We start from the raw sequence: 4,469 nt of genomic DNA, 5'->3' as shown, positions 1-4,469 counted from the left end.
ATATCTCAGATCGTGTTTTCGGATCCTTGAGGTGTAGGGGGAGCAGCCCCAAGTCGTGGTTCACATTGGAACCAATGACACAGGTAGGAAAAGGATGGGGACTGAAGGCAGAAATTCAGGGAGCTAAGGTGGAAGCTAGAACAAACAGAGTTGTTATCCCTGGTTTGTTGCCATGTGCTAGTGAGGTGAGGAATAGGGAGAGAGAGGAGTTGAACATGTGGCTACAGGGATGGTGCAGGATAGAGGGTTTCGGATACCTAGATAATTGGGGCTCATTCTGGGGTAGGTGGGACCTCTACAAACAGGAGGGGTACCAATATCCTGGGGTGGGAGATTTGCTAATGCTGTTTGAGAGGGTTTAAACTAATTTAGCAGGGGGATGGGAACCTAAATTGTAGTTCCAGTGTCCAGGAGGTTGAGATTAATGAGGTCAGAAATAAGGTTTCAAGGTCGCAAGAGTACACTGGCAAGTAGGAATGTGGTTTGAAGTGTGTCTACTTCAATTCCAGGAGCATCCGGACTAAGGTGGGTGAACTTGCAGCATGGCTTGGTACCTGGGACTTCGATGTTGTGGCCATTTTGGAGACATGGATGGAGCAGGGACAGGATTGGTTGTTGCAGGTTCCAGGATTTAGATGTTTCAGTAGGAACAGAGAAAATGTTAAAAGACTGGAAGGTGTGGCATTGTTAGTCAAGGATAGTATTACAGTGGCAGAAAGGAGATTTGAGGACTCGTCTACTGATGTAGTATAGGCTGAGGTTAGAAACAGGAAAGGAGAGGTCATCCTGTTGGGAGTTTTCTATAGGCCTCTGAATAGTTCCAGTGATTTAGAGGAAAAGATAGCAAAGATGATTCTGGATAGGAGTGAAAGTACCAGGTAGTTGTTATGGGGCACTCTAACCTTCCATATATTGACTGGAAATACTATAGTTTTAGTATTTTAGATGGGTCAGTTTTTGTCCAATGTATGCAGGAGGGCAGACAGGCCAACAAGGGGCGAGGCCATATTGGATTTGGTACTGGGTAATGAACCTGGCCAGGCATTAGATTTGGAGGTAGCTGAGCACTTTGGGGATAGTAACCACATTTGGTTATGTTTATTTTAGCGATGGAATGGAGACATGGATGGAGCAGGGACAGGAATGGTTGTTGCAGGTTCCAGGATTTAGATGTTTCAGTAGGAACAGAGAAAATGGTAAAAGACTGGAAGGTGTGGCATTGTTAGTCAAGGATAGTATTACAGTGGCAGAAAGGAGATTTGAGGACTCGTCTGATGTAGTATAGGCTGAGGTTAGAAACAGGAAAGGAGAGATCATCCTGTTGGGAGTTTTCTATAGGCCTCCGAATAGTTCGAGTGATGTAGAGGAAAGGATAGCAAAGATGATTCTGGATAGGAGTGAAAGTACCAGGTAGTTGTTATGGGGCACTCTAACCTTCCATATATTGACTGGAAATACTATAGTTTTAGTATTTTAGATGGGTCAGTTTTTGTCCAATGAATGTAGGAGGGCAGACAGGCCAACAAGGGGCGAGGCCATATCGGATTTGGTACTGGGTAATGAACCTGGCCAGGCATTAGATTTGGAGGTAGCTGAGCACTTTGGGGATAGTAACCACATTTGGTTATGTTTATTTTAGCGATGGAAAGGGATAGGTACTTACAACAGGGCAAAAGTTATAATTGGAGGAAAGGCAATTATGATGCGATTATGCAAGATTTAGGATGCATAGAATGGTCGAATGAGGGAGTAGTTGAATCGTTCGTCAAGAGGAAGAAGGCCTCTGATAGGATGAAACATGAAGGCTCAGTCAGGGTGCTTGAGAGTTACAAGCTAGCCAGGAAAGATCAAAACAGAGAACTAAGAAGAGCCACGAGGGGACATGAGAAGTCATTGGCAGATATGACTTTAAAAATCCTACAGCAGGAAATAAAGAATGACGAGAGTAAAATTGGGGCCGATCAAGGACAGTAGTGGGAAGTTGTGTGTGGAGTCCGAGGAGATAGGAGAAGTGCTAAATAAATATTTTTCGTCAGTATTCACACTGGTAATAGTCAATGCTGTCGAGGAAAATACTGAAATACAGGTACTAGACTAAACGGGATTGAGGTTCACAGGAAGAGGTGTTAGTAATTCTGGAAAGTGTGAAAATAGATAAGTCCTCTGGGCCGGCTGGGATTTATCTTAAGAATCTCTGGGAAGCCAGGGAGGAGATTGCAGAGCCTTTGACGTTGATCTTTACGTCGTCGTTGTCTACAAGAATAGTGCCAGAAGACTAGAGGATAGCAAATGTTGTTCCCTTGTTAAAGAGGGCAGTAAAGACAATCCTGGTAATTATAGGACAGCGAGCCTTACTTCGGTTGTGGGTAAACATATTGGAAAATATTATAAGAGATAGGATTTATAAGCACCAAGAAAGGAATAAGTTGATTAGGGTTCGTCAACACGGTTTTGTGAAGAGTAGTATGTGCCTCACAAACTTTATTGAGTTCTTTGAGAAAGTGACCAAACAGGTGGATGAGGGTAAAGCAGTTGATGTGGCGTATGTGGATTTCAGTAAGGTGTTTGAAAAGGTTCCTCATGGTAGGCTATTGCACAAAATACAGAGGCATGGGATTGAGGTGATTTAGCTGTTTGGATCAGAAATTGGCTAGATGAAAAAAGACAGAGGATGGTGATTGATGGAAATGTTCATCCTGGAGTTCAGTTGTGAATGGTGTACCGCAAGGATCTATTTTGGGTCCACTGCTGTTTGTCATGTTTATATGTTTGGGTGGCACAGTGGCACAGTGGTTAGCACTGCTGCCTCACAGCGCCAGAGACCTGGGTTCAATTCCCGCCTCAGGCGACTCTCTGTGTGGAGTTTGCACATTCTCCCCGTGTCTGCGTGCGTTTCCTCTGAGTGCTCCGGTTTCCTCCCACAATCCAAAAAACAAATGTGCAGGTCAGGTGAATTGGCCATGCTAAATTGCCCGTAGTGTTAGGTGAAGAGGGGAATAGGTCTGGGTGGGTTGCGCTTTGGTGGGTCGGTGTGGACTTGTTGGGCCGAAGGGCCTGTTTCCACACTGTAAGTAATCTAATCTAATCTAATGACCTGGATGAGGGCGTCCCTGCCTGCCCTGGCTGTTTTGACTTGCCTTTGTTCTCAACTGTTTTATATGCTGTTGCATTGTTTTGGAACTTTTGGAGAAAAGAAAATCAAAACAACAACACTGCCAACTGAGATAGTTAGCAGTTATTGCCTTTGCTGTTGAATTAATGTATCGCTAGACATCGGACATGGGAAAATTTTAAAAATGGTATAAGTAGGAAATGAGATGAGGTCCTGAAAGAAGAATTCAGGGAGCTCGGAGAGAAGTTAAAGAGAAGGACCTCAAATGTAGTGATCTCGGGATTACTACCAGTGCCACGTGCTACTCAGCATACAAATGTTAAAATAGGCAGGATGAACACGTGGCTTGAGAAATGGTGTAGGAGGAAGGGGTTCAAATCTGATTGATATTGGGACCGGTTCTGGAGAAGGTGGGATTATTACAAAATGGACGGTCTACATCTGAACCAGACCGGAACCAACGTCCTTGGGAGAGTTTTTGCTACTGCTGTTGGGGAATTTTTAAACTAATGTTGCAGGGGGCTGGGAACCAGAACAGTAAACAAGTAAGCAGGGAGGTGGAGACTGGAGACTGTAAGAATCATAGAGATAGCATTAATAAAGGGAAGAGTAGGCAGAGAGCAGATGAGCGCAAAAAAGCTGGTGGGATGAAATGCATCTACTTTAATGCAAGGAGTACAGTGTGTAAGGCAGGTGAACTTAGGGCTTGGATTGGTGCCTGGGAGTATGATGTTATTGCAATCACAGAGACTTGGTTGAAGGAAGGGCATAATGATTGGCAATTAAATGTTCCAGGATACAGACGCTTCAGACAGGACAGGGAGGGAAGTGAAAGGGGTGGGGGGTGCATTGCTGGTTAAGGACGATATCACGGCTGTGCTAAAGGAGCACACTATGGAGGTCTTGGGTAGTGAGGCATAATGGGTGGAGCTGAGAAATAAGAAAGGTACAGTCACACTTTGGGGCTGTATTACAGGCTTCCCAACAGTGAGCGTGAGGTAGAAGAACAAATAGGTAAACAGATTATGGAAAGATGTAGAGGCAATAGTGTAGTGGGGATGGGAGACTTTAATTTTCCCAACATTGACTGGGATACACTTAACGTCAGAGGTCTAGATGGGGTAGAATTTGTAAGAAGCGTCCAGGAGAGTTTTCTAGAGCAGTATGTTAACAGTCCGATGAGGGGAGGGGCCATATTGGACCTAGTATTGGGGAACGAGCCAGGACAGGCGATTGAAGTTGCGGTGGGGGATTTCTTTGGGAACAGTGTCCACAATTCTGTAAGTTTTAGAATACTCATAGATAAAGAAGAGAGTGGTCCTAAGGGAAGAGTACTAAACTGGGCCAAGGCCAATTA

At 44.5% G+C, this 4,469-nt stretch overlaps 1 protein-coding gene across 1 annotated transcript in view; it reads right to left on the bottom strand.

Moving 5' to 3' along the window:
* Positions 1–4,469, bottom strand: part of LOC122544769 (myotubularin-related protein 10-like) — a 19,921-nt gene that overhangs the window by 6,041 nt on the left and 9,411 nt on the right. The gene's annotated exons all lie outside the window — the stretch shown is intronic.

This window comes from Chiloscyllium plagiosum, chromosome 51 (genome assembly GCF_004010195.1).
Source record: "Chiloscyllium plagiosum isolate BGI_BamShark_2017 chromosome 51, ASM401019v2, whole genome shotgun sequence".
Taxonomy (NCBI): Eukaryota; Metazoa; Chordata; class Chondrichthyes; order Orectolobiformes; family Hemiscylliidae; genus Chiloscyllium; species Chiloscyllium plagiosum.
The sequence above is the reverse complement of the archived record's forward strand: the minus strand, read 5'-3'. Positions and strand labels throughout refer to the sequence as shown.